The sequence below is a fragment of the Lonchura striata genome, chromosome 1A (assembly GCF_050655825.1).
Source record: "Lonchura striata isolate lonStrDom1 chromosome 1A, ASM5065582v1, whole genome shotgun sequence".
NCBI classification, from domain to species: domain Eukaryota; kingdom Metazoa; phylum Chordata; class Aves; order Passeriformes; family Estrildidae; genus Lonchura; species Lonchura striata.
In genome coordinates, this window is record NC_140741.1 from 16,190,087 (window position 1) to 16,199,682 (window position 9,596).

A 9,596-nucleotide genomic window follows, 5' to 3' on the forward strand; every position below is an offset into this window, starting at 1 on the left:
GTTTGGATCTGCTCTTTGAGACAGTTACTTATCATAATGTTTGATATTAAAGGTAACAATGGTATATAAAGGAGGGGGGAGTGAGTAAGGGAAGAATCTTGGCTGGCCAGACTTTCTTAGGTCTCTTAATCTTTCTTCATTTGCTCCAATAATGCAGTAATGAGACAGTAGGCAGAATATTAGGTATATCTCCTACTCCAAGTGTAAAATACCTCCTTTTGGACCTTATTTAACTTAATTGAGGTATGCTTTGGTAGGGTATTCTGGAGGGATTGGTTTTGTTTAAAATAAATGGAAATAATTCCATTTCTGTTGAGTGACACCACAGACACTGAGGTGTATATCTCTAACCTGGGATTCTGCTTAAATCCTTAAATATTTATGTGCTACAGGCTGTTGGAAGGAAACAAAAACAGCTGGAAAGAGGCAAAGCACATGGCCTTTAAAAATAAAACTCAAAGAAATATGGTGAATTTGCTCACCAAAGTTTTTCAGACCTATTTTTGGCCGTTTGAACATGTTGACTCTTACATAATGTTCATTCAGAATATACAAACTGTTCAGTAAATATTCCCAAATGTGAAAACTCAGATTTTTACCCATTTTGTTTGTGTCTTTCACATTTGAAAACAGGCCATGGTAGAATTTCAGCTACATTTCTGCAATAGCTGCATGAAGTTCTAGCAGAGATTCACAAGCATGTGTCATACATTAATAACGTTGCAGTGAAGTTAGGACTTAAGCAGGAAGACAGAGATCATTTGATGTGTATGTAAATAAGCTCTGTATCTTGATAAATGCACGTGGTACTCTTATTTTTAATCTTTTGTTTTGTGTCATGTCTGCCACACTGCAAATCTGGGGCTATGTTGCTGAGTTTTGCAATGCAGCTGCTTGGTCACAGAGCTGCTTCACGATGGATTTAACCAAGGGTATGTCTGATTTCCTGCCCGGAGCTGTGCTTGGAGATCAGGCTTTGCACAGAGCAAAGCTGACTTCTAGCCAGCTGCCCAGGGAGGCAGAGGTTGCACTTGAGCCCAGCCTTATGTTCCTGAGTTTCTCTGCCAGCAGAGGAAAAATCATAATCTGATTAAAACCTGTTGAGGAACTCTGGGCTCAAATGCATGCCTGAGTTCTCTGGTACCATGAGATAACCACATTATCTTTCTGTTGCTACAAGATGTTGAGGGTGCTTTTGATTGCATAAGCTCAGGTCCCTTGTGCAGGCAAAGTTACAGCTTCAAAAAAAGGAACTTTTTACCCCCTGCTCCACTGAAAACTACCCAATGCTTAAAAGTATAAATTGTCTCTTATTCAGTCTGCCACTTCTTGGCTCCTACTAATTTTAGGTGTAACTTCAGTATGAGTATGCATATTGTTGAAGACTAAGATGCCAGGAGAGCCTCTGAGGAGGTTTGAGGTTGGGGCAATAGATTTCACTCTATGCCATTTTATGTCTGAAACACTGCAGTGCATTTAGGTTTAGCTTGGTTTATTTAGGTTAAAGAAATCTCTTTTGCTCTACTTTTTTTCTATTAAAGTTCTACATTCTTGAGTTTAACCTGGCTTCCTCTTGTTTATGAAAAAATTATCTGCAACTATTTGGTGACAACCCCAAAGAAGGATCAAATGAGTGCCCTGACACCCATACCTTCCATTTTACAATTATCTCTATTAAATTGCACTGAGCTGGAGCACTGTGTAAAAGTTGTTGCTGTCTCCAGTAAGAAAAAGAAGATGAAATCTCAAATGATGCACAACTTGCCTCATGTTCTGCTTCCTCCATGCAGAATTAAGATCCAGCCTAAGTGTTTCTGAGCATACACAGAATAAATATTAGGGGAAGTGTTGGAGAGATCTAAAACAAAACAAAGCTTTTGCAGCCCTGCCAAGTTAAGTAATTTTAAATACTTTTTTCTTTCAAGAAACAAAGTTCAAGACCAGCATTGCAAATAAGTAAATATCTCCCAAATATTAATCCCTGCTCCCATTCAAGTCTTGTTCAATCTGTGGGCTGATATGATCTAAGATTACTTAAGGGGATCATGACTGGGCAAAAAGCACTAAAGCTAACTGTAACATCAGAGGGAGAAGGCTCACAACCTCCTCTTTTGTTAGCTGTACAATCCTAACAAGTACTGTTGCAGGTTTTCCACAGAAAAAACACATGGAAAAAAAAATCTTCCTGGAGAGAAAAAAAAGAAACAAAACAAAAAACTATTAAAAATTTTAAGGCCCAGGATAAAATATCATCTAGTGAAAAAGAATGTTGACCAGAAACAAGGCTTAATGCTGATAAGAAACATCTGAAACATGAGGCTCCTGGGTGATTCACAATACGCACCAGAGGAAGCCAATTCCAAACCCATTTTGCTGGTGTTTGTTGTGGACTGTTTGCAAGATGATGATTTTGGCTATAGCAGTTCTGGAGTCACACTCTGGGTAAAGGAGGGAGACACTTTAGGGGGAGCTGCTGTGCCCGGAGCTGGCAGCAGCTGTGGTTTGGGTCAAAGCTGCACAGTGATGCTCCTCTCCCCTTGAGGTGTTGGGCAGCTCTGCAGGCAGGGAAAAGCAGCTGTTCCCTGCATGTGCCAGCCCTGCTTGACCCTTTTCTGCCACCTGCTTCCTTTACAATCAGGAAACTGTTCTGAAAATGATTATGGAGATTTTTATTATAAAATGCATATTAAATATGTAAATATATATGTATATACACAGACTGATTTTTTTTTTTTTCCTGAAGCATTAACAATTTTCTAATAACATGTTTTCTCATAGAGGAAAGTACAGTTTTGCCTGTAACTCTTGATTTTTCTTTTTAGAATTAAAAATGTCGTTTTACTTTAGAGGTACAAGCTGCTGAACCAAAAAGTTTTAGGTCAATGTGATGTTAATCCTTGTTAACCTGAATTTCTGTGGTCCCATGTCAGTGCTTCTATTGAAATGGTACATATCCCTGTTCCCTTTCTGGCTTAGGCCCATCCTTTGGGCTTTTTTAGTTGTGATACCCTTTGTTTGACCATTGCAATGTATTACAGGACTCATAAATTCCATGCAAAACAAAATTATTTTTATTCAAAGTATGGCTTTGTGTTTCAATTTGACATTAATGACAAAAAAAAAAATTGCCTTTGAAATTTTCTGGTACTTCATGTTTTACGGAACATGCATGATGTTTTGGCTTTTTGACTGAGTTTTGGCATACTACCTAGATAAAAAAGCCAGTGCTGAAATATCAAGTGGCATCCTGAACTTCCCATTTTTGCCTGGCTCTTCTCTGTTTATGCTATTCCAGCCTTGGTGTACTCAGTCTGCTTTGCAGCATTACAAAATCCCATATTTCACACTAATCAAGGCTTCAGCATGTCAGGAGTAATTTCTGTGTATTCCTAGCAGAACAGAAGGAAACCTGGATTGCCCAACTCATAGTAAACAGTGAGTAGCACATGGCAGGTGCTAGTAGCAGTGGTGTGACAGCATCCTCAGGGCAGGATCAGCAGAGTGCCTGAGTGACTTGCACCACGCACGATCTCTCTCACCAGATCAGAACATTTCATAAATGTATCTGTTCAACCAGCTTTATCTGCACCATCTCAGATTTCAAAACAAACTGCTGCTGCTTTACCTTCCCTCTTTTTTTTTTTTAATTTTTTTTTCTCCCACCCACCCCATCTCACCAGTAGCCAAAGCATCCCATTTTCTTGTAACCTCTGTGACTGTCACTCGATGTGATTTTCTGTTACTTCTCTGCTGGACTAATTTTCCTGAATATATTTTCCTGCCTGTTGTCAAATATTTCGGCCAAGGTCACACATCTCTACATTAATTGCCACCTTTTTTTTTTTTTTTTTGAGAAAAGTTCTGCCCAGATGGTGCTTTTTTTTTGTCTGTGTGTGACTAGTACATTTTCTACCTTCATAATGAGAATTTAGTAGCAAAATAACATTCAGCTTCTAGGTCCCATGCAAAATACCCTTGAGACACAGCTGCAGAAGAAATAATACGAAAAATTCACATTGCATTCTTGGTTTTTGCTGTATGTCTTTATATGCTGCCAGTTTTACTGCAGCACAGTTGAAAATTGAAGGTTTTTTCCCTGTGGTCTTCATGCCATTTCATGAGCTTTAATTGAAATGTAACTTTTTCTTCAAAATCTAAACTGTCAATGCCAGGTCGCAACCCAGTTGACCTAACTGTAATATGAGACTAGTTTGAAACAAACAAATTCCCAGTGTAATACCTCTAAAATGTTTTATTCCTGATATTCTAGAAAATTAGTCTTACATAAAAGAGTTGTCTAATAAGATAAGACATAAAAATTCAACTGTTCCTTTCCTGAACAATTCCTGAAATCTCAATCTTTTAGCAGCCTTGTTTAAACAAAAAACAGAATTAAGCATAGATGCATATCTAATCCAATGCATCCACTTGTTCTTCCTTGATCAACTCCTTTAGGGTAGGATTGAGCACACTGTGTCTAAAATAAGATTAATCTACTTCAAGGTAGATGTCAAATAATTGGTGGAATCTTAGCTTAGAACTATTTATTTGCTGCCAACTTGGAAAATAATTTTTAAAAAATCTCAGTGGCTATTTCAGATGCAGACTTTTATTAAAGATGAATCTTTTCTCTTCTCTACCAAAATCCTGGGATTCTCATGATGCACTTCACATAATCCCTGATGACAAAATAGAAGAATAGTTTTTCTTGTAATAAAACCTCTATGATCACCCATGCCAGCAGGTCTGATTGCTGGTTGAAAACACTTCCAACTTCATTCAATTTGACTCTAAGGAGGCAGGGAAATGGCTATTTGAGCAGAATATGTTATCTGAGCACTTCAACACCACTGTCTGATACTCCTGTTGCCATTTCTGCTGCAGCATGGAAGATGCCACTGGGGGAAATGGCATCTCATGTTGTCACCAAGCATTCCTGCTGTCCCCAGAGCTGGCAGAAGTGACAAAGCTCTGCAGTGCTGTGGGAAGGAATGTTTGGTGATTCATGTGCTTGACACAGGGAGGAATAGTCTTGGGAAGGATGGGTTAGATGCCATGGGGAGAGCCTGTGGTAGGATCAGGGGGTTGGAAAGGGCAAAGGAAGGGTCCTTAGATCTACCCTCACATGGATGGATTGCACTGCAAATGAAAGTGGTGGTCACTGCCTCCTCTTCCATGCAGAAGAAACACAATGCTCTTGTAGAAAAGATGTGGCTGGGTGTTTGCAGCTAAGTCAAGAAGTTATCTTCCCATTAAGTGAAGCACAACAAATATTGACAGATTCCTGCAGGTTGTTTCTGCCCATTCCTGAGTGATGCTTACATTTGGGAAAGCAGGGCTGCTTCTCTGTAAATGACCTTTGACTGGTGACTAACTTGCCAAAGCATGGATTGATCGAGCAATCAGACCACTTGGGGAAATTATCCTCTACAGCTGCTGCTGAAAGGATGAAGGCTTTCTTCCCCATCCAAGCATTGTTTTCCTTAATCTGGTCAGAGACTTGTACTTCCTACTGGACATTTGTGGGTTTTGTTAGTTGTTAGGGTTTTTTAGGAATGGTTAAAAGGTGTTATTCAACTGTATGTGAGCCTATAAAAGCTTGTGTTGGTGATGCAACAAGAAAAATGAAATTGTGAGTAATGTAGCCATGGCCAGTGTTTTGACTGTTTGCCAAAACTAAAATCCAGCCAACACAGCAAAGAATAACAGAACTCTCAAGAAAATAAAATCATTTTCTTACCTGTGTTTTGTGCAGCTACTTTTATAGATTTTTCTCTTGGTTCAAGATAAAGATTATAGTTCTGACTTGCACATTATATTACCTGTGACACCATTTAAAAAAATCTCTTCATAAACACCCTATAGCAAATCAGACAACTTCCTTAAGTGCAGAATTGTAACAAAACAAGACCATATAGACCCAGTTCTGAGTGATAATTGTCTCTTGAAACAAAGTGATGGCCCTCAGGAATTGAGTTTTATCAACCTAATTCCACTTTGACTGAAGTCCATTGCTGAGTTTTTCCACTGATTTCTATGCAAAAGCAACCAGGCTCCAGGTGAATGACAGCCTGAAGATGAGAAGGAGGGGTTTTCTCTAGTGTGACTTCCTGAGGGTTTCCTTTGGTTATTTTACAGCATTGTGGAGCTTTTGGCAGAACTCTAGCTGTCTGCTGCCTAATTTTGTTCCTTTTTTAAGAATGCATCATAGAAATTAATTTTCCCATGTCACCTAATGCTACTCTGACAGTATAAGTCTTTCATGTGTTTTGGATTTTGTGGTGGGTTTTTCTGACTGCAGGTTAGTTTTTCCAAGGGGCTTAAATAGCAGACAAGCTAATAAACATTTTGATAATGTAGTCTGGCAATCTTTTTTTACTAAAAGTGATGGTTATTTCTGGAGATTGGATTAAATTTAAGATTTTAAAAAGCAATTTAAATTTTCTAATGTTAGAAAATTAAGTATTTAAAGTTGAATTTGTTTCAGTTAATTACAATTTCAAGTTATTTAGTTTCTAAGTAGTTTTGTTATCCACATAATTAACACATACTGTATCATTATAAGTAATATCTATACTGTCTTTCACGCTAATTACAAGCAGTAAAACTATTAATTCTTTCAGCCCTTTCTTTGTTTTGTGCAAGAGAAATGCAGGTTGGGCATAGGTATAATCTGAAAGTTTGATTACCAAGATGCATTTAGGATTTGAGAGCTAAAAATGTGCTATTTCAGTTTAAAATTAACACTGCTTAGAAGGCCCTGTTCTTTGAAGTCAGCAAATTCTGAAACTTGTAACCCTATCCCTGGTTAGAAATGGGCTGTAAGGAAGATGCTTGTGTGCTATTTAAATGTTTGCAGCTGTTTTAGGTGCAGATAAGCCTGAGAGCTCCACAACTGCCCAAAGCCACCTCAGCAAAGAGTTTGGGCTGGCAGGTGAGGCTGAAACTGCAGTGAGAATTTCAAATGATCAGCTGAGTGTGTGTGGTGGCTGTGCTGTCACATACAGGAAATATTGCCACGTCCTGTGCTGCCAGGTGCTGCCAGCTATGTCCTTTGAAGGACTCCCATTCAGCAGCTGACCCTGAGGGTGTGGCAGTGCCAGGTGGGCAGGCTGGAGGCTCCCAGGGTATGCTGAGATACTAGAATCTGCAGCAGGGGAGGTGCATGTCAGCTTTGCAATGAAAAACCTGCAGTTAGGGTGACCCAGGACATGTAAGGTTTGCCAGGGCTCCTGCACGTGTCAGAGGGGACCACAGATAAGGAGCCCTTGGTCAGTAAACATTGTGCACATTTCCTCTGAGACTGTTCTGCTGGTAGCCTTCACAATTTGGTATTGTTATTTTTGCAATTCATACCCACACAATCAAAAGTAGTTTCTTTTAATGCTGTAGAACATAATTATAGGCCTGACAGGCACTGACAAGTTGGTTGAGACATTTATTCTTGCAGCCGGCAGATGCTTAAATGATTTTGTATTGGAAAATGCTGTCTGTGAAATGTTCTGTCTTAGTCGCTGTTACTAAACCCAGATTCATAATGAAGTCTAGCATCAAATATTTATGTAAAATTACTTTAATCTGTAAATAGTTTTAGTTATGAAAGATAAAAACAGCTGAGGAAATTAGTCAAGGGGGTTTCAGAAGTTTGTGTTGCAAAACAGTGATGTGTTTCTTTTCTGGTCTCTGAAAGTTGTTACCCAGCTGGAACTTTACAGAGAAAGAAGTCCACAGTGTCCACTGCTACAAGAAAGATGTCCATGTTCTAAGGTATTAATAGGACTGTAACATATCCCTCTTGGGTCACTATTATTAAAATCCTCTACAAGACCCATTTGGAAGAGCAAGAAGGCTTTATATAATATCCATGGAGCAGTCATAAATAAAACACTTGCCCACAGAGTTGTCCCCAGTTAGATTAGCTCTCACCAGGAAAAGCCAAAACTGTATACACTGACTTCTACCTCTCCCTCCTACCTCTGAGTTTAAGCTGTGTTTAAGCAAGGAAACCTTCATTTGCCATGAACCAACTTCAGTGCTTGTAAAGCCACAAGGAAGAGAGGGATGTCTTCAACTCTTTGAGCTCTTACTCAGAGGTTCTGACAGTGACTGATTTTCTTTTAATGCGTTGAGTCATTATTTGGAAGCCTCAGCAGCTGGCAGTTCATTTGCAGCATGGTTGAGTCTGAAAGTGACTGCAGCCTGATCCTATGGAATTGCATATTCCCTAAATATTTTAATAGCAGCAAATCTGACTGGGTCCACTTTTTCTTGCTTACACTAGGGTACTACAGAGGCTCTGCTGATCCCTACCATGAGGGAGGCATAAATCTCAACCACTGACTCTGCTTACAACTTCGTTTTTTATAAGGTTCCTAAAAGTAATCCCTTCCTAGTCACTAATCTGACCCAGTTACTATAAACTGGTTTCTCTAGGATGAAAGGGTCTGGCTTTCCTCTGGGACTACTGCAGTGGGGCTCTCACATGTTACTTAATGGTTTTTGTACTCTCATCTGTGGCTGTGAAATTTGGATACCATCCACTGAAGTGTTTGTATAGTCTGTGTGGCTGTTATATCTTCATCTCTCAGAAATATTTTAAAATTTATGGTCTTGGTCAATTTCTTTCCAGTTTGGAGAAAGTAGTTGTTTTAATTACAGGATTTTGTTATTTGGTTGTTTTTTTTTTTTCTTTTGTGCTTGTGTGTGGGTAAAAATTTGTAAGGGAAAGCTCAACAGAAAAACCACTGAATTTTGGTATGAAACTATGAACAGCTACTGCTCTTGTAAGTGTGATTTTGACATAAAAGTTGTGACATCATAAGCAATAAAAATTGGATGTTGTAGGAAGACTGGGACAAGGGGAAATGGTAGTTCTATTTTGACCAAAAATAATCCCAGGAAAACTCTTTTTTTTCTGAACAAGAACCTTCAGCTCGGTATCAGGCAGAGGATTTTAGTAGGAAGCTGAGTATTGCAGGGAAGTCCCTCTGTGATTTGTGCCTCCAACTGCATAAATCTCTGAAATAACCGTGGCAGCATCTACAGGTGCTTAGGGGAAATCCTTCTCTCTGGTCCTGCTTCTCCCTAGACATGCACAGGATTGGGCTTTCTTGCTACAGTGGCTATTTGGGTGATGTCTCAAGGAATGCAGATGGGAATAAATAAACCCCAGTCAGAAAATCTGAGGACAAACGTTTCTGAGAGAGAAAAAAGCTGCTTCTTACCACTGTTACTCAGTGGTATGTAGGTTGTTGAGCAGTGGGTAGGTTCTGTGCCTCCACATGCTGTTTTCATAGAGGCACTGAGCAAGCTGAGGGATGGTGCTGTTTACTTGTGATAAAAAGGAGCCTTGGAGCTGTGGGCTGGCTCTCAGACTGCCAGCACCACAGGGTTTGTTCTCTCACTTCTCACTGGCTCTCCCAGCAGCCTGGTGCAGACAGTGGCTAACGTGGAGGAAAAGCTGGATTCTTCAGGACTCCTCCAATGAGGACTCTGGAAGTGAAAGAACAATTTCCCAGACTACTTCTGCTCAAGTGAAGCAAAACTGTTGCTATTGATCATTGCTCGTTCTCCCCAGCAAAGGTCATGGAGTAAGT

At 39.5% G+C, this 9,596-nt stretch overlaps 1 protein-coding gene across 49 annotated transcripts in view; it reads left to right on the top strand.

The window, feature by feature from the left end:
* CACNA1C (calcium voltage-gated channel subunit alpha1 C) overlaps positions 1–9,596 on the top strand; it is a 459,731-nt gene that overhangs the window by 172,471 nt on the left and 277,664 nt on the right. The window lies entirely within an intron of this gene.